The 24,428-nt window shown below is 36.6% G+C and overlaps 1 protein-coding gene and 1 long non-coding RNA gene across 2 annotated transcripts in view; both read right to left on the bottom strand.

Annotated features, from left to right (window-relative positions):
* LOC134795648 (uncharacterized) overlaps positions 1–24,428 on the bottom strand; it is a 219,689-nt gene that overhangs the window by 69,806 nt on the left and 125,455 nt on the right. The window lies entirely within an intron of this gene.
* Positions 4,284–24,428, bottom strand: part of LOC134795747 (uncharacterized) — a 107,371-nt gene continuing 87,226 nt past the window's right edge. Inside the window, exon 2 of the long non-coding RNA XR_010144847.1 lies at positions 4,284–4,490. This is a non-coding gene — a long non-coding RNA (uncharacterized LOC134795747). The remainder of the gene's footprint in view (positions 4,491–24,428) is intronic.

Here is a 24,428-nt window from a genome sequence, read left to right on the forward strand (position 1 = left end):
CAAAAGCGCCTGTGCCTCGCTTCCCAAACTGTACCATAACGCACGTAGCAGGGATCACTTATGAAATTCCTCCCAGATTGCCTGCTGCGAACCGAGCTGGAAAAGTTAAACGCTGGATAAATCGCCTATTGGGCTGGAAATACTTGAACAGTTTGTTATTAGGCGTTTTAAAACGTAATTTTGGATGTTTGCGGAACTTATCGGACTCAGATGACAGCTATGTGTAGATATTGTAGATGCACTTCGAAGACATTCGTTCGTAGCTGACATACCTGTAACAAAAAACATAAATATTTAATAACATGTACGTTTTGTAAAGTAGAATAATTACATTACGGAATGCATTGTTTTAAGTAGCGAGCGAATTAAAACTACCTATGAACATTTAACAATAACTCAGGCAGTTATAGCAGTCAACTAAGGTAAACGTACTGGTGCTCGAGGCGGTCCCGCGGTAAGCAAGGTGTCATCGATTGGGCATTAGCATGTCGAGCACTAGTACGTTTACCTTATGTACTAATAGAATAATAATAATAGAAGAGGTTTTTATTAATAATAATATATAAAATATATTTTTGCAGCTGATTTGTAAACAAACGCGAAATTCCTCTGAATCTAAAAGGAAACAAACCGCCAAGTTGTATGACCGTAAAGAACCGCTGAGTTAGGTTACAAGGACAAACGCAACTTCTCTCAAGACAAAAAGTCATAAGTGCCAAAGAAACCCATACGTATATACGACCCTCTGACTTAAACAGGTAAAAGCTGTTCCAAGCCAAATCGTCGTAAGTCACAAAGAAAAACATGGAGAAAAGGCGTTTTGGAATATGGTGGTAGCAGATGTGCTTTACTATTGCTTTATTGCCCACTGCATACACTTTGAGATTTATTGGAACATACCTACCTACTGCCATTTCGTTCGATATGAAATAATGTTTAATCCCCTAGGGATCGGTTCTGTGACCTATTTATTTTTCAAACATTTATTGACTATACCGGGTTCCTTTATTTTCATCCAATGTTATTATGTTTTCCAATATTCTATTGGCTAATTTAGTTTTTCATTTTAATGTTATGATCGGACGTAATCGGTGCATCAGGGTAACTTCGAAACGGGGTAGTTTAAAAAAAACAAATATCTCTTAATTTAGAAGCACTTCATATACTGGCAACACTTTTGCTAATGTAATGCTTGCCAATGCCAAGACATCTCGTTTACTATTGTTAAAACAGAAATGGCTCCTAAGTAGTTTAGAAGCGTTTCTAAATAATCCCGCGTTCAAAGTTACCCCAATCCACCTTACGATCTCAAGTAGGTTTGTATTTGTAGCTACAAAATGATTTTACATTCCTTTGTCTTGTGTAATAAGCATAATATGTGACGTTCCACGGAAAAAGGTACCTTATGGCAGTCGGCGCTTACGTCACGTAGCACGGCATTAGTATTAGAGCGTCATTAATAATAGCGTAAGTGCCAAAACCGCCATAAGGTACCTTTACCCGTGGAACGTCACATATACGAAAATCATTAACCTTAATTGACCAAATAAATAACCTTCATTCATTTCTGAAAGACGCAATACCGTATACAACGTACTCGATAATAGGGAGACCGAGGGGTTTTGAAACAGGAGGTGAGTTGAAACAACGTTAATTTCGCGGAAGCTCAACAGCGCTGTTTATCGGCGTTCCGCCGCCCGCGACCCCTCAGTGTGCCAGCTCGACAACCGCGGTTATAGATTCCGCGAAATTAACGTTGTTTCAACTCACCTCCTGTTTCAAAACCCCTCGGTCTCCCTAAAAAAGTCGGAAAACATGTAAAAGCAAAATAGGAAGGCGTAAAATTTTATACCCTTGTATCGAGACGTCTCAAATGCGCTCGTTGTATGACTACGGCAGGGTTGCCACCTGCGGACAAACCCTGCCGACATGTGATACCGGCGAAATAAGATGCCAGTTTACGGTTTTCCGGTTGTTTTCTTGGGAACTTAGTTGTGCATATGTTGAATGGTGGTTAAAATACGAAGCACACTACCTATCCTTTAATTTAGCTATTTCATTGTTGTACTCAAATCACCAAAATGAATGGTGGAATCAGTTGGGGATCAATCACAAAAATACCTAATGACGATTAGTGTTGAGAAACATATACAGATATAGGTATTTCAATTAATTATATGCGTATACAGAATGGGCCCAAATCCGATTAACCAATTAACTTTAACCATTGATTTTCATGCCTCAATGAGCTAAATAATATTTATTGTTATGTAGGCTGCTAAAAATAAAGGATTCACAAAGTATCGCCAGGATAGCATTATAGTAATAAAATCTTTATGGCTCTTTCATTTTAATCTTACGCTCATCAGTCCATTGCGTGAAGTCAAGAATGAATAAAATGTAATAACAAAACTTCAGTGAGACACAGACATATTAAATATATTAAGAACAAAGAAGAATAAAGTTATATCTTATTCATGGTCTTGAATCCCAGTGGCCGGGTGCCAACCCTAAGTACTATGGCATTTGGAAGGAATTCCCTTTTTATACCAGAACAATTTGTAAGTTCGGGACGTGTTTCACGTTTATTAGCCTCTCTCGTCCTTCTTTATTTTATTATCAGGTTTTGCTAAATTATTATGAATACGGAGTTTCCATTTACTTACAAGATTTCGTTTCTACTCTATTTGTAAATTTTGTGGGAAAGTTTGATTATTTTCTGATATAACTCTCGAAGTTCTAGTTCTAATGGTCTTCGTGTTACGCAAAAAACGTCCGAGCAGAAAATTATACATTATGTCTTATAATGGCGTATGTAGTAGTTGCTTATTTTTAACAAGAAAAATATAAAATAATAAATATTAAAAAATACCTACATTAGGTAAGTACTTGCATGTAATTTATAATGGGAACATACAACCCAGCTGCGTCCGACCCGTATTCCCTCCAGTTTAGCTCAGGGCTCATTATGCTTAATTCCGCTTTAAAAAACGTCATTAGCGCGTCTGTCCCATAAATTTGCAAGAGCCGGGTAATTAAGTTACAGTGCGTCGTGCAAAACAACTGGATTAAGATTATTAAGAAAACTGCCTGAGGCCCTGAAGTTAACCAGGATTTTGTTGTTATTTTGAAAGAATAATTTTATAATAAGGATCATGTTTCTTAATGAGTTTTTTCTAGTACTTAATGTAAATAGACATTAGGAAAAATGTGTCTTTTAATTGAAAAACATGTTTTAAAAATAAGTCACGGCTAATATGTAACAATTATGAATATACTAATACGATCATTAATATTCTTCTGCTTTCATAAGTAATAGTTACTGATTTTTGAAAAGCATTTTTCAATTAAAAATGTCATGTCAAGATCGCTTAACTTCTTTCTAATCCTAAAAAAACGAACTATAAAAAATGTCTCATAACATAATTTCATTATTAAATTATGTAAATTATGATTAATGTAATGAACAGTTATTGTACGTCCTTACATAGATTAGATTACATTAGCTTAGATTCATTTATTTCTTATTGAAAATGTACATTAAATTTTACATGTCAAAATAAAATGCATTCACAAAAAGATCGTCACAACACAATATCAATAATAATAATTAATAGAAGAAACATACGTAATTATAAAAATGTTTCTATAGGTAGTTTTATAAATGTGTCACGAAAAAGTTTCTAAGTAGGTACATGTGACCCATATATGTTTATGCCATCGGGGCAGAAATAAATCCAACAAACAAAAAACTCATTTAAATCAGTCCAGCCATTTTTGAGTAATAAATGTTATAAGTAACTTTGTATTATATATTTTGCATACCTATGCACATATGCATGTTTGTAAAACAAACATAAAAAAAACCGGTCAAGTGCGAGTCGGATTCGCGTTCCAAGGGTTCCGTACATTACTCAATTTTTAACAATGTATTTATTATATGTGAAACGCGAGTGAATTGCCTTTAAAAAACCCGTAGGGGTCGGATCATAAACTAAGTAATTAGTCCGACTCACGCTTGACTACATATTTCTAATAGGTTTTTCTGTGATTTATAGGTAAAGACCTATTTTATGTATTATTTTCAAAATTTTAGACCCAGTAGTTTTAGAGATAAAGGGGGGGAATCGTCATTTTTTGCCTATTTTCTTGAATTACTTCTAAACTGTTTATTCTAAATTTATAAAAATAATATTTGAAATTCTCTTATTGAGCTCTTTTATTTGATATGTAACACGATATAGTTTGAAAAACTTTATTTTTTAATTTTCTCATTTACCCCCCAAAAGTGGTCCCCATGTTTAAAATTCATTTGTTTACGTTACATGTCCGTCTTTGGGTCACAAACTTACATATGTGTACCAAATTTCAACTTAATTGGTCCAGTAGTTTCGGAGAAAATAGGCTGTGACAGACGGACAGACAGACAGACGCACGAGTGATCCTATAAGGGTTCCGTTTTTTCCTTTTGAGGTACGGAACCCTAAAAACTAACCGATAATGCTCACTTGGTCAGTGGACACTTAGCAAAGTCACAGACAGAGGGACATGGGAAAACTAGGGCTATGTTGAGTACGGAACCTTAAAAACGGGTAGGTTTCATAAACTTTAGTGCGAGTTTGGCTGCCGGCATAGCCGGTATTAACTTGTAAAGTCGAGTTCAACAGTAATTAGCAAACTATCCAGAGTTCTTTGAAATGAAAAACAGGAAGCAGAGTTAAAGTTCAGTTAGCTAGATTTATAAAGTTTGGAATATTCGTAGGGACTTTCTTAGTACTGTCGAATAGTTAGTTCTTTTTTAACCCAGAATAGCGCTATAAATTTTCTTTTATTTATCACAAACTATATACCATACCTTATGACTTATTGACTTTGGTTGGTTTTAGACTTTTTCGTCTAACCTCACCTGATGAAATAGGCTACTGGCCTAAAATGAAGGTTACTAATGCAGTAATAATATTAGCCTATTTACTCTATTTAAAAAAATGTCTTAATATCTCTTATTAAGTTATTAGTTACCAAAGCGGAGATAATTTTCGGTACAAAAGTATCCCAATACTCAAATAAGGTATAAATTATGTGTTAAAACTGAAGTATTTCCGAAATATACCTTATCCCTTGAGGTGGCAGTAACCGGCTCCCGGACAATTTATGTCATTTAAATTTGAAATTTCATTAAATTACAATTGAAATTCCAACATAAATTCCAAAACTCTTTAATAACATTCGAATAGAAGACCTTAATATTCTTACTATGTGTACTTCATTTTATTAGCGAGAGCAATATATCAATTATGACACAGACAGAAATCATGCTTTAGATAAATCCTGATTTGCCCACCTAGTAAAGTAATGATGTATTTCCATTATCTGTTCAATTTCTGCTATAAAATTATACAACAAAACCACGTATCCCATATCAGATCGTAACCTACTCGTATTTGTCTATAACTTCTCTCATCAAGACATAAAACTTCATCGATAATTTCAATACAGTAAGCAAGTCGTTAAAGTATTGCTCTTTACAATTTCCAAGTTAGCGAAGTTAGACAAAGCTTCTCGAAATCTGAAGAAGTTAATTAAGCCATAATTAATTAGTACAGCCTTCTCTTGTTAAATTTTTGGAAATAAAATCCAATTTATGTCAGAATACACTTAGTGCTTTGTAAAAAATAAATAATGGCTACCATATTTTTTGTTGACACATAAAAGAAGTGGGAGTTATGATTAAGTGTTTATTATTGTTTTTTTCAAAGCTTTGTGAATTAATCATTTGTTGGTAAGTATAGCGATTTCTAAGATCAAGTTTGCCATACATTTACTAAGGCGTACTTAAATGTAAAAACGGACAGACTATAACTAGTTTAGGTTTAGACGACGGATCACTTAAAACTTACGTTATTTTGATATTCGAAATATTGAAATCACAAATCGATTGGCTAATTTAGTCTCAAAATTATCTTGGTTTTGTACTAAAACTACAGATCGGGCGGAAGAATGTTGGCAATAGTGAGAACTGTCCCTTATGTTTCTGAATGTAAAAACAAGGATTATTTTTTTCAACACATATATGTCATCTATTTAGTTCCCTTTGAGACAAGATTATTAGGGTCGGCTTGATGTGATCGTCGCACATATTGAAGAAGATTAACTTTAAATTGTGCCAAGTATCCTATTCATAAGCACAAGGGGCTCCCATACAGAAAACGTGTTTTTTTTGCCGTTCTTTGCGTAATGGTACGAAACCCTTCGCGCGTGAGTCCGACACACAAACCTATACGCTCACACACGTTGCACGGGCCCATAAAAACAACGGCTCGATAATGCAGCCGCATTAGCACTAATGGGCTTATGCTGTCCCTTCCTTCCGTCCCTGTTCATGAGGCTCATGACATGAGCCGGACATTCGCCTCACCGACTACTTCATAACTACCTACACTACGGTTACCATCAGTTTGTCACTGACATAAACGCCGTCGAGAACGTAATTTACTTTCTATACGTCCCGTTTGCACTAATATGCGAGTGCGAGCGAGATGTATAGAAAGTAAATTACGTTCTCGACGGCGTTTATGTCAGTGAAAAACTGATGGTAACCGTACTGGCGGCCATCGAATCGCTTTGTGTCAATTGTGTCTCTCTATCAGTCTTTGGAGCGGGGCCACACTGGCGATTTGCGAGCAAGTTGAAAGCGAGGCGAGCGCGTAGCGAGTTCGCCGCGAGCACGCAACGAGTTCGCCGCGAGCACGAAACGAGTTCGCCGCGAGCGCGCAACGATTTCGTTCGCTATGGAGCGTTAGCGATTGGCATGTTATCTACGGGGCCTGGGGGCCTAACCAAAATGGCAATGGTAGAAAACGCCAATCGAAACTTAAATAATGTATGGAAATAGCGACACTAGTACTAATATACGAGTAGGTATTAGGTAAAGGTAAGTAACGCGCTCGAAACAGGTCAAACAGGTAAAGACAATGCAATCCACTGAAGTAATGGTTCCATTAGCACTATCTGTTCTGTACATCTATCTCAACCAGGAAATGAACTGTAGGAACTAGAGATGGGTCGCGGGTATTTACCCAATTTACCCACCCAGGTAAATACCCATCTACCCGGTATTTACCCGTATCTACCCATATGGACGGGTAGATTCATTTCTTGTTGCACATGTCGATTTGTGTTAAAGTGGAGATATAAACCGAGTTAATGGCTGTAATTATTGTGTGTCATTTAAAATGAAATGGTTTAGTTGCAGTTGCAGTTGTAACTAAGGAATTTTTAGTACAATTTTGATAAATATTAAAAAAAGGCCGTCATAAGAGTATTTTTTTTAGACTTGAGTAAATTATTGTACTTATACGTTGATAATACACATTCCAACTTCGGTCGGCGGGGGGTGTGGTTGGGGGGAGGGGGGCAAAAGTGAACTTTTTCATATTTCTTGGAATCTGTCATTAATATCGAAGTGTTGTATGTACAAACTAAAGTAGACATAATTTTCTACAAAAAAGGTTATATACATTTTTGTCCTAAAACTAACTGTGTTTGACTTATAAGCTTCACAAGTTGGGATACTGCACAATTTTTTTTTATTATCATTCATAAGTATTCTTTATTTTCATCTTTCTAATGTATATTAAAAGCATTTTAAAACATTTCCGGAAACCAGGGAATGATTTTACACGATTTTCATAATTGGACTGATATGTTAAAATCGAACTTCACCTCATAGCAACCTTTTCGTAATTAGTTTGAACATACATTTTATGTCACATTATAAAAAAATACTTAAATTAATATTATTTATACTCAGTACTCACATACCATTAAACACATCAAATTTAGAAGAAAAACGAAAATACCCGCGTATTTACCCGCGGGTAGGTAAATATCGGGTATTTACCGGGTAAATACCCGCTCTCGGGTATTTTCTTGGGTAGTTACCCATCTCTAGTAGGAACACTCACGTACTGTCTAATGTACTTTACACACCTTTTCCTTACAAACATTCTTTATGTTTTGTTTTTGAATTGTCTTCTAGCCTAGTCGGTAGTGACTTTGTGCCTACGGCGCAGGAGGACCCGGGTTCGAATGCACCAATAGGACATTTATTTGTGTGTTTATAACAGATCCTATCTATATCTATCCAATATCTCTATCCAATCGATATTTAAATTTTAAACTTAATCGAGTTTAATCAAAATGCTCCAATCACAAACATTCTCGCTACTCCACTTAACCCACTCCCACTATTAATTTGCCTCTAATATTTTATCACTCTTATGACGTCAGCTAATAGCACTCCTATTAAATTTAATATACTTCCCTTGTCCCAAGTTTACCATATTAAAGAATAACAACAACCTTTACATTAAAGAAATAAGATTCATTTTCGCGTGATATTTACCTATATGTACGAGTAGAAACAAAAGGTCGTGAAATCCATAATCAGTGACTGCAAAATCCAACTTAATGACAATAGAGTTAAGGTTGAAATTGCTTTGTTTGACTTGACCTAAATACCATTTAGTGTCAAAGGTCGACGCTTGACCAGGTGCGTTCTTCCAGTCGCGTACCGAACGTAGGCGACGGTAACTTAATATATTTAATGTCTTCATTAATGTCAAAATTCTATGAAAATATGACGTTTATAATGAGTATAATGACACTCCTTCACTTTGTTTTACCTTTACTTGTTCAAGTCGGTGTAGTTAGCTTAGGGGCCTATTTCACCACGGTGACATGTGCGACAATTGTCGACATCACTGTTACTGACGTCACAGGCCTTCATAGACTACGGTAACGGCTTACCATCGGACGGGCGGTGTGCTTTTTGCCACCAACATTTTAATAAAAAAAAAACTCCATTATATCGCCAATAAATAAGTACTTATTTTGCGAAGCTAATGACAATTGTCACAAGAAACACGACAATTGTCACGAAATTCAGACACAGAACTCATTTCCTATCAAGAATTACCGAAAGTTCTTTTAAATCTTGTGACAATTGTCATCATCGTCATCATAAACTTCGCAAGAGAAATACCTGTTTTTTGCCGATATAATAATAGTTATTTGTACAACAAGAGATCAAAGTTTGATATTTCTTCGAGTGCTTATTTTGAGTCCCGTGCAAGCGAAAGATTCTATAATAGATCTAATTTAGAATCTTGAGCGTAGTAAGGGACTCAAAAGCGCACGAGATGTAAATAACTTTGATCTCGTGTAGTACAAAAAATTTTTCATCTGAGCGGTGAGATCATACCTATTAGACAACTTGAAAATTGTAATCCTTCTTCATCACTTAATACCTGCACTCATGTTTTCTTAATATATACAAACAATTAAGTTTAATTACCGCAATAGAACACAAAAACAAAACGTAAAAATAAATTTCAGTAAAATAATATGGAAATAACGAACATCAACTGACCCTTCAATCGACAACTTTTTTTTTTGTAAAAAAAAAAACTTTGTAAGATACGGTCCTAATTGCGGATACGTATTATTTGTCAACTATGGTAGAAATTCTTAAAAGTAAAATAATTAATTTTGCGTGATAATCTGTGTATTTTATGAGTTCATTATTTTAATTATACAATAAAATACCTAAAATATAGTATTTTTACCAAATCTTAAACTTTATTTTAATTAAATAATTATTAAGAATTCATACTCGTAATACGGAGCTCGTACATGGTTTGGAACGATGCGTTCTGAAGTTTTTCGGGGGTCTATTATAAACAGTCAATATACCGTTGAATGTCGTTTGAACTTTTTTCGTCTGTTTCTTTTTGCTAACAGTGTAAAAGGGACAGAGATAATAGAACCCAAGTATTTCGAACTTGTATTAGACCCCGCATGTTGAAATGACATTTGACTATAAACTCACTCTTCACTTGAATGTCATTTTGTCTCACTCAGTGAGCAAAATCGCATTTTGCTCACTATTTTTAAGAAGCAAAAACTCGTGTTCGAGCTGCTGAGGTGAAAAGTTTTTTTAAATAATACAATGATGCTGACAAACAGGAATACGGCCCGCCTGATGGTAAGCGGTAACCGTAGCCCATGGATGCCTGTGACGTCAGCAACAGTGACATTTGTCGAATTGCCGCACCTGTCACCGTGGTGAAATAGGGGCCAGGTCAGTGCGTGAGGTCACGCCCTCGCAGGGCTTCGTTATCTAATACTGCACTTCGATTCTGCTGGTCGTCTGTAACTACCTTAAGGCGCACCCTCTGCGTCATTTGACGAATTAAATCCAGCCTTCAAAGAAAATCATTATTAAATGGTATAGAGTTGCATTTGTTTTGTTCCGATTAATTAAAAAAACCGGCCAAGTGCGAGTTGGAGTCGCCCACCGAGCGTTACGTACTTTTTAGTATTTGTTGTTATAGCGGTAACAGAAAATACATCATCTGTGAAAATTTCAAGTGTCTACCACGGTTCATGAGATACAGCCTGGTGACAGACAGACGGACAGACAGACGGACGGACAGCGGAGTCTTAGTAATAGGGTCCCGTTTTTACCCTTTGGGTACGGAACCCTAAAAATCATCTCCATTTTCCAATATGGTGATGGGCCGCTAGAGATTAAATTATTGTAACCACACTCACCATATGAAATAAAGAAATCTAAATATATCATAAAATCTAAATTCATATGAACGTAAGTATGGGGTCATCCATTAATTACGTCACACGTTTAGGGGGAGGGAGGGGGTCAAGAAAATGTGACATATTGTGACATGGGGGAGGGGGGAGACACAAACTTTGTGACGTCACTTTAACTTCATCAGTAACCGAAATATTTTTTTTATTATTTTATTCGCTGTACATTTAAATAACAAGTTTTTAAAACGATAATCGTTTTATTCTTTTAATTTTCTTTCCTAAGCAGTTTTGGGTTATAAAATTACTAATATTTATATCGTCAAAAATATTTTGATAAAATATTAATAATACTTAGGTACTTACTTAATTCGATTTGGCGATTTCGTAGAAAAAATGTGACGTCACACTAGGGGGGGAGGGGTTTGCCAAATGTGACCAAATGTGACAAGAGGGGGGGAGGGGTCAAAAAACCTAGAAATTCGTGTGACGTAATTAATGGATGACCCCTATGTACAGTTCTGTAAACGTAAATAAAATCTAAATTCAAATGAACGTAAGTAATATGTACATAGTTCTGTAAACTACATTGCTATTCGACCTTAGAAACAATATAATACATAAATTACATTTACTGTGAATATCTATTTTCTCACAACGCAATACGAATATGAAATTTAATTTAGGATTGCATTGCAAAATATATCCAATCCAATAGGTGAATAGAGGGAAATTATGTGCTTATATGTTAGAATATTCGTCTGCTTATACCATGCTTTCATTCTCTTTAAGTACAAAATAATTTAAGTGTATAGAGATGTAAAGGCATAACTATTCAGATTTATTAAATATACATACCTATGGATTCTAATCGAATTTAAACTGTTGTGAGACATACTAACATTGAATAATTTTACGGTTTAGACTCACTTGTTTTTAGTCACTCGCGCGACATGTTTCGGAGAGCCTAGGTCTCCTTTTTCAAGCACTAACAGGGCGAGCAGCGTTCACGACGGCCGTGTATCGCGTGCTGCTCGCCCTGTTAGTGCTTGAGAAAGGAGACCTAGGCTCTCCGAAACATGTCGCGCGAGTGACTAAAAACAAGTGAGTCTAAACCGTAAAATTATTCTATGCATTCTATATCAAATGTATAGTTTATATTAATAGCCTATCCCTTTAGCAGCAACGATTTGTAAAGGTACCTACTTATGATTTTGTTTCTAAGTAATTCCATAAATGTTTAACAATTATTATCACGGGAAATTTCATATATTCTTATTCAGATTACACTGTAACATGGTAAAGCTCCACAGCTTCAAGAATATTATAAGTAGGTATACATAATTACATGATAAATGATGTTCACTCAAAGTCAGAGTGCAAAGCAACACCAATCTATCCGCGAATCTGACGGGCAGGGCGAATTAGCACATCTTCAAGTGAGTTATTCACAGGATTAAGGGATTATCCCAATTCACCCCGCTTTCAGGGGCAATGGCTTGAAAAGGCAACAAAGTGTTTTATCGCTTACCTCATTCTAGAGATGTTTAATGTACTGTCTGCAAACCTATTAGATTTACCCTCTTGCATACCAGTACTGTAAGAGCTTTACACCCATTTATACTGATAACCGATAATGAGACTTTCGAGAGTGCAGCCCTACGATCGGTATTGGATATTGGTCAATCCATTGACGTATATCTCAGGACGGGCCTTACGGGCACTAAAAATGGTACTACCCAACTAGCAAATCTATGTGCTATAAAAGTTGAGAGCACGTTTTTATTTTCGCTTTTTGGTGCTATAAAAGGTGTAAAAACAGTCGAATAAAAGTCCTGTAAGCGTTTACTCAACGCGAAAAAGGCGCACTTATACAGACTAAAAGTGTTATAAAAATCGAGTAAGCGCTGTATAAGAAGCAAATGGATGCTGCAAGAGTTGAGTAAAAGTGGATAAAAGCGCTTCTAGTGTTTAAATAGCAACGATAGTGCTTTTATTCGACTATTTGTTCTATAAACATTAGCAATTTACTATTACTCAGTGAAAGTGTTCTATAAAAGCAGCCGCACTGCTTTTTCTCAGCAAAAATGTTTCGTAAAAGTAGCCGAATTGCTTTTACTCGGCATTTTAAATGTGTAAGAGTGCAGTAAATGCTTTTATTCGACTAATATGTGCTAAAAACGATCTCAGGTAAGCGATTATATTTCAATTATTTTATTAAGTTTGAGGCCTAATCGTCTTCACGTGTCTAATAGAACAAAAAGGTACTTAAGTATTTTTTTACTGCTGTCATCCATGACATTTATTTTTACCGTGATTGTGTACATAAGTTTTTACTGTCTGTAAGTACACGTAATACAGTAAAACCTAGCGCGAAAAATACTTTATTGATAAAACCAGAGGCACTGGTCCATATATATTCAAGGGCCGCCTATTTTCTTAAATTTCAATAAAAAAATATTAATTAAAATAAGTAAAAATTTGCTTACACGATCTAGTTTCTGTTATATGTCATTAATTCGGCTATAAGTCGAGTAACTGCGTTTACAGCTACACTTATAGCACATGATGTCGCCATGTTTATGGATTTATAGTCCGGTGGCCGACTGCATGAAACCCTACCTGATAAAAAAATAGAAAAATCCTACTCTAGGGGTAGCTGACTTTTAGCAGCTCCAACTGCTCTTGGTCGGCCGTGGCTTAACTTGGCAAATTTTGCGCAAGTGACAAAAAAGTGGTACAAATATTCATCAAAAAAACAAAAGTGGTCAGCTACATCCTGTGTTGGCTGATTCCTGTGTCCGACCGAATTTGTGGTACCACGTGAGCTACAATTTACCTCATCGAAAAATAGAATGTCACTTGTATGGTAGTTAGTTAGTAGTAGTAGTACATACTTCATTTTATTTTTCGGTGAGGTAAATTGTATCTGTCACGTGGTACCACAAATTCGGTAGGACACAGGAACCTGCCAACACAGGACGTAGCTGACCACTTTTGTTTTGCTGTCCTCAATCCTATTATACGATGGAGTTTTTTTTTGATGAATTTTTGTGCCACTATTTTGCCATTTGCGCAAAATTTGCCAAATTAAGCCGCGGCCGACCAAGAGCAGTTGATGCTACTAAAAGTCAGCTACCCCTACAGAGTAGGATTTTTCTATTTTTTTATCAGATAGGGTTTCATGCAGTTGGCCACCGGACTATATTGAAACGACAACATGGCTGACTTGTGCTGTTAATGTAGTTCAAAACTCTTTAAAAGTACTCTAAGCTGAATACATTTTGAATAAAACCTGTAAATACACTTCAGCTCCTATAACAGCGGTTTGAACCCCATTACCCGAATTATGATATAAGCGCGCTGTTACAGCAGCATTGTTGCCAAATGGTTATTGGATTGCTTTTAATAAGCTTTTATAGCAACAGAGAAGAGAATCGAGTAACAGTTGTATTAAAGCGCCTTATACAGACAATTAGCTATTCTATAGCTGTTATATGATTTTAATAGAACAATTATGCTGAATAAAAGTGATTTAGTAGCGCTAACTCAGCATTTATTAAAAGGTGGAATAAAAGTGCTAAAAGATAGTGCTATAAACGTTTATACGACATGATTATAGCACTAATTAGCGAAAATTGCTAAATAGTCGAGTTAACCGCTATTATACGATATATTGGTGTTTCAACAACCGTATCTCGGCTGTTATACGATTACAGGCGAGTGTATAGATCTTTTCCCCAAAATCGTTAATTCCGCGTAGCAAATTTTCCATTCGCATTTTTTCCCACCCGAATTTCTACCCATACCCTTTTTTGTCATTCGCTTATATCTCTACAGTTTTATTTCTTAGGTTACATTTTTCTCATAATTAATACTTTCCAAGTCGTTTTATTCGCATTATTTTTATTTCTTAAGGCGATAATATTACCATGGTCCCACCGCACTGTTTCTTTTTAAAAAACATTTAGATTACAACTTAGCTAGACGGAGCCCCGCTTCGCGGGGCTCCTATTTCTGGGCGGTTTGCCCTTCGGGCATCTGAAGCTACCTAACGAACCTAACCTACCTACACTTTTTTCCCCAAAGTGTGATGTTTTCATGGACGTCACACTAAATTAATAGGTTAGGTAGGTTAGGTTCGTTAGGTAGCTTCAGATGCCCGTAGGGCAAACCGCCTAGATATAGGAGCCCCGCGGTCTAGCTAAGTTGTGAACTAAATGTTTTTTTGAAAAGAAACATTGCGGTGGGACCACATGGTAATAATATCGCCTAAGAAATAAAAATAATGCGAAAAAAACGACTTGAAAAGTATTAATTATAAGAAAATCATAGCGTAAGAAATAAAAATGTTGCGATAGTTTGAGAATAGAGAAACAAGCGAATGACAAAAAAACGGTTTGGGTAGAAATTCGGGTGGGAAAAAATGCGAATGGAAAATTTGCTACGCGGAATTAACGATTTCGGGGAAAAGATCTATACACTCCGAGCCAATCGTGCAGTCTAACGCAACTAGTTGCGAACTCATCAACCAATCGCGTTGTAGCGGTGTCACACCGCTGTACTGGCCCCATTCATACCCCATTCTAATTGCCCGTAAGGCCAGTCCTGAGACATACGTCAATGGTCACATCACTATAGCGCGGCAAGGACTGACAGAAGAGCATCTTCACAATGGCGATGGCGGCGTCGTAGTGGAGTTTTCCAAGTTATGTTTGTTTTCCGTGTTTTACTGTATTAAACACTTTTATTTGACGATGATTGGTGTAGTTTAACAATACAAATATGTACACTGTACAGTCAGCATTAAAAGTAACGGGTCAGCAGGTCAGTAACTCGTCGAAAGTAGTCTCTGCTCTGATACCTCAACAAAAATCTATCTGCCACAAGTCTTCTTCTTCTACCTAGCGTTATCCCGGCCTTTGCCAGGGTTCGCTTTCCTACTTGCTTTCCTCCACTTTGCGCGATCCTGGGCGTCGTCTAGTGTGAGCCCGTTCACGCTCATATCTGCTTTCACAACATCAAGCCATCGCTTTTTTGATCTGCCACAAGTCTTTCAAACAAACCAATCAGTAAAGTACCTAACAACACTACATACATTTTATCCCAATCACAGCTTAAACGATCGAGTAAAACTGCGCTAATTGATATACGACTAAGCCCGACCTTCTTGTGCCACTAAATTGATGTAAATGGTCGGCGGCAGTGATTTCCTGACCGTAGTTAACCCCTGATTGAAACAAATTCTCTGGACGACTTCGCTATTTACAACGCTTGTAAGGACGACGGCCTGTGTTACGCCATTGGTCTATAAATATACTGAGTGGAGTCTTCTAATTAAACAAATTAAAGACTAACAAGACACTTCTTATATAAATTAGTAAGTAAAGAGGATTATAAAGTAAAGCTTGTGCAAGTAAATTTAAATTCATAATAATTACTTATGGGTAAAAGCAATTTTATAAATATGGCGGTGGCGAGAAAAGCTGTAAGGTAACTTAATTGTGTATGATCTAATTCAAATCGGTGACAGCCCGTTTGTCACCTCAATTGCTTACAATCAAGTGGCAACTATTGGTACAGTGTCTAGCACTGGCACATTTACGCTATTGGTTAAAAATATGATACTCAGTGATTTTTAGAGAACAATGTAAAAGAATCAGTTTGTCTATAGAAATTTCCTTTAAAAGTAATCTTTGAGTGTAGGTACAAATAAAATAACAGTCCTGGAGCGAGCTTTCTGATATTGATATTGAAATACATTTATTAAAAACCTATTGGTATATAAATAGAGGATTGCACTCGAACGTTATTGATTTCAGCAGTTTTAAAGATGACTCACGCTAGACCGGGCCGGGGCCGGGCCGGAGCTTCCAGCGCGTCGTTTTCTATGGAAAGCACCACGTGATCACCGATCAGCCGTCATAGAAAATTACATGTCGAACCTCTCGGCCCGGGCCCGGCCTGGTCTAGCGTGAGTCATCCTTTATCGTAAATTAGCACACTGGAATTGGATATTGATTTATTGCGGTTTACTAGACTTTATATAACAAAAAGTATTTCACCAAATCATTATTGAATACGTTCAATCGAGCGTGTAAAAAGCGAGTTAAGCGAGTCACAAAATAGAAAGGAATAACTTCCAATATTGGCCGATTTGTAAATTTAAATTACATTGTAGTGTTTTGTTTACACTAAATAGTTTTTTCACGCCACTGTTCGGAAATGTGGCAATAGATGGTCAAAAACCAAGCTGGAAAGTGGGCAATAGCTATAGCACCTGAACCACCACTACTACAATGTTTCATTGTTATCATCATCTGTCATTTGGTGACGGTTCGCTACAGAAATGAGCATAATTTAAAACATAAAAATCAATAAAAGGTCTTTTTTGGCGCAACTATTTCCTTCAATAATAAAATTAGGTTATTTATAGGACCAATTTCTTATTTAAAAATAAAGAAATGTCAGAACCATTCAGTTCATTTTTTTTAACAATTATCCATTCAGTTCACGCTTAAGACGTTTTTTACTTTTGTAGCTGTTTGTGTTTTTTTTTAGCAAAAACGCTTCTAAGTTTAGAGTCGGTTTGAAGCAAATAACAGAAAAACGCCTCTTAAAAGTAATAAAAAAAGTAAAAAAGGCGGGATCTGAAAATACTTACTGAATTGGATAGTGTAAATTTTGTGTTGACTAAAAATACAAGAAACACGTATCTACGCTCGCTATAAAAATGAGTTCTTCTAGTGAAGAAAATGATATTCTTACGCTGTCGCCTACCGAAATTCAAGAGACAGTACAGGCAGTGGCTAGTAATTTGCTAGGTACCATAGAATACGCGGGCTAGTACTTATAATTATGCAAATGTTTTCTTATTTCCTCGCAGTAGTCGTGAAAAGCACTATGTAATGCCTCGGCCGGAAACGCTAAAGATGGACTCGTATTATTTGAGGGCCTCCACTAACGTGTCGGCCCTCAAACGACTCGTCCATCTTTTAGCGGTTTTCCGTCCTCTCCTACAATGTACTATAGCGTTTGCTTCGCAGCAATTGGTGGTTCGTTTTTTTATCAATAGAAAAAAGGTAAACAATCTTGACGTGTCATTTTATTGAAAAACACTTTTGAAAAATAAGTCACGGCAATTATATAACAATTATGAATCATATACGATTATTTACATTCTTTTGCTTTCATAATAGTTACTGATTTTTAAAAAGCGTTTTTAAATTAAAAGACACGTCAAGATCGCGTTGTCTTTTTATAATGCTAAAAAAAACGAACTATATGATGGAAGTGATTACGTTATTCGGGTATGATTTCTTGATGATGATTGCATAGCCGCTACATAATGTAAATATAGTTATGGTTATAATAAATATAATACATAATTATTATACATGCCGTTGTTTAAACATCCTATACTCTAACCCCGCTAACTTTGCACAAACGGCAGTAAGAATAAGAACGCATACATTACATATCCTTTTAAATTACATACATACTTGACGTACCACTTTTTATCCTTAACTTTCACTTTGACGTTTGTGTTTTTTTTATAGACATTGACTATGAAAGGTAGAGGTAAGGAATACAATCTCCATGTATCAAAAAGTGTCCGTCAAAATGTCAAAAACCTTAAATAGGTGGCGCCACAATACCTAGAATATTTGATAAAAAAAATCAAATCATTGACAGGACACTTCACTCCGTCAAGAACGCCTACGTTCTTAGCTACTCTGGAGAGATTTGGAACTATTAGGTATTTATGGTCATAAGAGATCGTCGTCCTTCCTCTACCGTCCATAATATTAACGATTGTTAAGTTTTATGAATCAAAGATAATGCCGCCTTTGCAGTAACCACGATCCTGTCACACCTTTTCGGTTCATTCACTTCCCGTTCTCCACAAAGGTTCTTCAGTTAAGAGTGCTCTTGACCTGACCTGTCTTTACACTTTCCGCGGTTTAACTCGAAAATGTTGACTGAGTTCTAATAATAATTATAATACGTTCTAATACATTCAACAGACACGTTTAACCAGCAAATTAGGCATAACACCAGTGTCGAAACTTGCCAAAATAAAAAGACGATAACTGAGCTTTAATTCAAAACGATTAAGCGTAATTTTCAAATAACAGTAACGTTTCACAGAATACTTATAACGTTATAACTTTAATGGTAAACAATAGTTTTTGTGTTAGTTTAGGTCGTGACCCGCGACTAACGAGTAACCGCTACCACAGTACACAAAACTTTGTTTATCAGACCATGGTCCCATAGTCATATCGTTTTGTTACATTCGTGGGGCACTTTCTACTAACACACTAAGATTTGGCTGGTCCATTTTTTATGGGAGGGTAAATGTTTTTTTCGCTGGTGGAATAATAAATAGGTAGGTAACTAAGAAAAGTTTCTAAGTAATCACATGTCTTTATGAGTTGGCAATAATCCTAGCATGTCTTCCTAACTAGTAACCCATAGTAAGTATATCGTCTTCCCTAAAATGGCAGATACAAGAAAATGTATATTCTTGGAAGTACGAGTATCAACCGTGGATCAAGTTGCGAAATTGTTTACGTTTACGTCGCGATATTTAGCACCGGCGGGTCTTGTTTGCATTCCTGGTGCATGTGCAAGCGCGCCTTGCGCTGGGTGCAATATCATATTGACTGACGAAACGCAACATGGACTCTCCGAAATACCAGCAGAGACATGTAGGTGGTAAAGATTGGCAATTACTACACTAAAACGCGTTCCTCGCTAGTTTTGTAGATGGCTCCACCAGTGCCAGCACGCGCCAGCGCCCCTTAGCTCGTTTTTTTTAGCATTAGAAAAAAGGTAAGCGATCTTGACATGTCTTTTAATTGAAAAACGCTTTTTGAAAATCAGTAACTATTACTTATGAACGCAGAAGAATATAAATGATCGTATTAGATTCAAAATTGTTACATATTTGCCGTGACTTATTTTTAAAACGTGTTTTTCAATAAAAAGACACATCAAGATTGTTTACCTTATTTCTAATGCTAAAAAAAACGAACTATAGCACCACTCAAATATTTTGTCGTCATTTTCTTCATTCGGCCTATTAACGAAACCGTATAGAGCCTAGCATACCCATTTTACTTAAAGTTGTAAACTACACTAATTTTTATATTTGTAAATTTTCATGTTATTTTTAGTCAGAATCACGCTCTTTCAATGCTAATAGGAGAAAAAATGGGTCCCAAGATTTACATAATTCATAGACTTTGTATGATGAGGATGTTCTTGTGATGTTGCTTATGTCCATGGGCAACGATGACCGCTTCCCATCAAGCGGCTCGTTTGCTGACTATCACATTAAAAAAAATGATGGTAACGGAATGGAAGGAATTAAGAATGTTTTAAAACTTTGGATCTTTTTTCTCCTAACACAGTCCTAACAGGATCCAAAGAGCTCATGATTCTGAGTAGAAATACCACATAAAATCCCAAATATTTATGATAAAATGTGTAGTGTACAACTTTAAAATAAAATGGCACATACATAATTATATGACCAGTTGCACCGAAGTGTCCGCAATCGTAATAAAATGTAACCTAGCATATTATTGAAGGGAAAATACACGCAAAATACCATCAAGCAGCGTCGATTGTGGTTTCTCTTTATCATTATCTTGTCTCTCCTTTCGCCAGCACTCTCGGCGCCGACTCGCCGACTGACCGACCCTGTTACTCAGTAAGTTTAACCATTTCCAACTCCAAACTGAACCACTTAGCAACTTCTATCAGGAACGTGGCGGAGTGGGAACGGTATGAATTTGTAATATTGTTATTACCGTTACTTTTCAGCTTCTGACTTTGAACTGGAAGAATGTTAAATCCCTTTCATCCATAAATTCTAAAATGTTAAAGTTTTAGAATTTATGTCTGAGGAACAGGGTTTAATATTTAATACTTTTTTGTTTAGATGGCTTTTGCTTCTCGTTAACACGTTAAGTTGCAGTGGGTTCAGCCAGCAGTCTTTAAAAAAGCGGGGCGCTTTTTGAGATCATAACAAAACAACAAAACAAAACTTCTTTTTTAATAACAAAACTTCCGTGAGACACAAACATATTAAATATATTAAAACGGATCACTCACGTATTTTCGATCATCTAAGTACCTACCTACTAAAGATGAATGTTTCATTATACCTACAACTCGGCACGATATATTATTTCAAATTATATTCCTATTACATTATTTATTTGCTTTAGACTATTCAATTTGTACCTACATACTACACTTTACATTTAATTAATAAGCGAGAATTACATTAATGTCAATTTCACTTAAGAACTAAGAAATAAACTATCAATAAACTCTAAAACTATAAATTACAACTAAACCCAAACTAACCTATAAAAACTAATCAAATAACCCACCCCGCATCGCCCCCGGCGCAAAGGTGCCCATCACACTTGCTGCGTTACCGCGTTGAACCGCGATGGACAACCTCTGCGCTAGGAACGATCCGGAGCGGGGGTCGAGACCCCTCTGCTGCAGGCGACGCCCCAGCTCCCCGAGAAAAGTTTTCGCCTCCGCGCACCAACACCCAGATGTCTCCACAGCCAAGGGGACGAACAAGTAGTTCGTTAGCCCCGAGTACTTGTCCCTTTTTAGGGACGCCGCCTGCTCAGCGGCTGCACCTGCCGACCGCACAGTGCGGCCAAGGTGCGTGGCGGCAAATGTGCTGACGCAGGTGGCGTCCCACAAAAGGCACTTTCCTTTCTCCCACGGCACCAGAGTCAAACCGTCCGGCCTTTTGCCATCTGACCGACTAAGGCCCGGCGGCTCCAGCACACACGGGACGTTGGCTGACACCAGCGCCCTTCGAACAATGTCGTTCAACGCGTGGTGGCGTGGAAACCTTCCCGCGCATCGGCAACAGCTCAAAGCGTGGTGCCCGTTGCTCTCCACCATGGACCCGCAGATGCATAGATGTGGTTGACAAACATCGCAGCCCAGACGAAGAGCAACGGCCACCCGCAACGAGTCACACCTACAACTTAGAAAACGATGAAATATTATCAATATTTATAGTCTCACACTTCACACGTACTTTAAAAAAAACTGCAAACCGCAAGGAAATTTTGGCATTTTTTTAAATATTTATTAGGATTTTTTTTAGATAGGGTAATTCGCCAGTAACTGGCCACCTGTTAATAACTGGCCACCCTAAACTAAAAATGAATACTATTCACCTATAAAGAGAATTCATTTGAGTATAAGGTGGCTAGTTATTGAAGGCTGGCCAGTTATTGAAACCTTATACTTAGGGATTGCAATCCGGTCCGGCGGATCCGGTAATCCGGCCGGATCCGGCACTTTATAGGAGCTACCGGATCCGGTTGAAATCACCGGATCCGGACCAGATCCGGGAAAATAGAAAAAAAGACCGCACGCAGCACCCACTGCGCGTTTTAAGTGAGAAAAAGGCAACGGATAGAAGAAAGAAGTTAAACAGAATAAAGAACGAATGAAAAAATCCAAATTTAGTAAAATAAGAAGATATTTAATATGACGATGATTGAGAACAGAAGAGGATTTCCTCTTCTTTCATGTTAGTGGCACGAATCGGCACGATACGACGATTACTTAAATAATTAGAAGTAAACATTATTAAAGGATGGAGATGCCATGGAAGGCATTTGTAACGACCGGTCTGGCCTAGTGAGTAGTGACCATTCAGTGACCCTGCCTATGAACTATGAAGCCAATGGTCCTGGGTTTGAATACCGGTAAGGGCATTTATTTGTGTGATGAACACAGATATTTGTTCCTGAGTTATGAGTGTTTTCCACGTATATAAGCATGTATTTATCAATATACTATACGTATATACGTCGCCAAGTAGTACTACCTAGAGCTAGCTAGTACCCATATTACAAGCTTTGCTTGGTTTGGGGCTACGAGTAGGTCGATCTGTATAAAATTGTCCCCAAATATTTATTCATGAATTATTTATTTATTTGTGATTTAGGCTATAAAACTATTTTCACGGATAAAAATGAAAGCAAGATAATATTGGAACGCATTTCATACAATTTTGGTTAAAAGTAAAATATCTTGTTACTAGAATGGATGTCGGCGTTACAAATAATTCCATCAAAGAACAGTTAAGTACAAAAACTTGTCGTTTCAAGGAGTTCCATCCCATAATTATCCCATTAACAGGCTTTGGAATGTAATCAAATTTATATTTTTATTGTAAACGTATAAATTTGAGCAGAATGTGAATGATTAAATATAATAAAATTAATAAATGACTTAGATTTCATATTTTATTTTTAAATTGAGATTGACTATGTGACATTTTTTAATACTTAGTTTTATTTTATTGTTAAAACGTTATTTCTTATTAACTTCAAATTGTTGTTTTATGAATACATTTGTTGTAAAAATACCCTTTGTGTCTCATATAACGCATAAAACTTGAAAAATATGCCATTTAATTAACTTTAATATCCTTATACCTAACCGGATCCGGTCCGGCCGGATCCGGCCGGATTGAGGCCAAAATCCGGCCGGATCCGGCCGGATTGAAAATCAATCCGGTTTGCAATCCCTACTTATACTAAAATGAATTCTGTTTATACGTGATTAGAATTCATTTTTAGCTTTGGGTGGCCAGTTATTGGCGGTGGCCAGTTACTGGCGAATTACCCTACTAGTATAATAACGTTTAAAAACCTTTGGAAAGGGATATTCCAGTTATAGCATCATGTGAATTGAAACGCAAATGGTCATAGCAGCAACACGTTACTTTTCTATAACGAGATTTTACGGAAATACCGTTTTCAACTAGATTCAAGGGAAATACCTATCCGATCTTTCATCACGAGTTGTCACGTATGGCCTGTTGCGTTTTTATTAACCCGACACTCCACATCCCTTTTAAATGCGGATTTACCAGGTTCGAAATAAGTAAGTGAGGATTTCGCCTTTGACGTTCAAGTTATCGAGGTTCTACTGTATAGGTATAAAACCCTCAAAGGTTGGAACCTTCCAGGGATATGACGTACATCATCCGATGGTTGATTTTCGTCAACTGTTGATCAGCTGTACTTAATGTTAAAAGTTGAAATAAGTAACACCCGATAGTAAGTAATTTCCAAAAAACGTAAAACCTATTAAAACCAAAGGCTTTAGATAGGCTCAAGCATGAGGGAGTTTACAAGAAACTACAGTTTACTTAAAAGTTTTAAAAGAAAGTTCCCGTGTAGGCCTAAGGTTAGATTGGGCCTCTGATCACGCCGCGTCGGGAAGAATACTAATCAATGTTTAAAAAAACGTTTAGGTACACAAAGATGACAAACTTAATTAAAACTCAGTCTTCAGTTATTATTTAATAAGTCAAATAACTGTGAGCACACTCAAAATTTATTAACAGACCCTACCGCGAAAAACGAACATTGAATTTTCTTTATCTGCCTCTCTATCGCTCGAATATGTCAGAACGATAGAGAAGAAGATAAAATAATTTCGGTCGTCCTTTTTCGCCGACGACCCACACAATCATGTCCAAACGGTCCTGGAAAATCATCAAGCAAATGTTGATAGGAGTCATAAACTCTCATTTACAAGACAAAATTGATATCAATTGATTAAATATCAGCAATTGTAGCAGTGACACAGATGACTTTATTAAGATCGCATGTTATAGAATAGAGACCAATAAGATTGTTGCGTTTGAAAGTCGCTAGAATGCAGGAATGCCACAGATGAGCGGCGAGATGATCGTTCAATCGTTTCTTTTAATGAATTCGTTCATTATACTCATGGATTCTATCGAA

The sequence above is a fragment of the Cydia splendana genome, chromosome 12 (genome assembly GCF_910591565.1).
Source record: "Cydia splendana chromosome 12, ilCydSple1.2, whole genome shotgun sequence".
Taxonomy (NCBI): Eukaryota; Metazoa; Arthropoda; class Insecta; order Lepidoptera; family Tortricidae; genus Cydia; species Cydia splendana.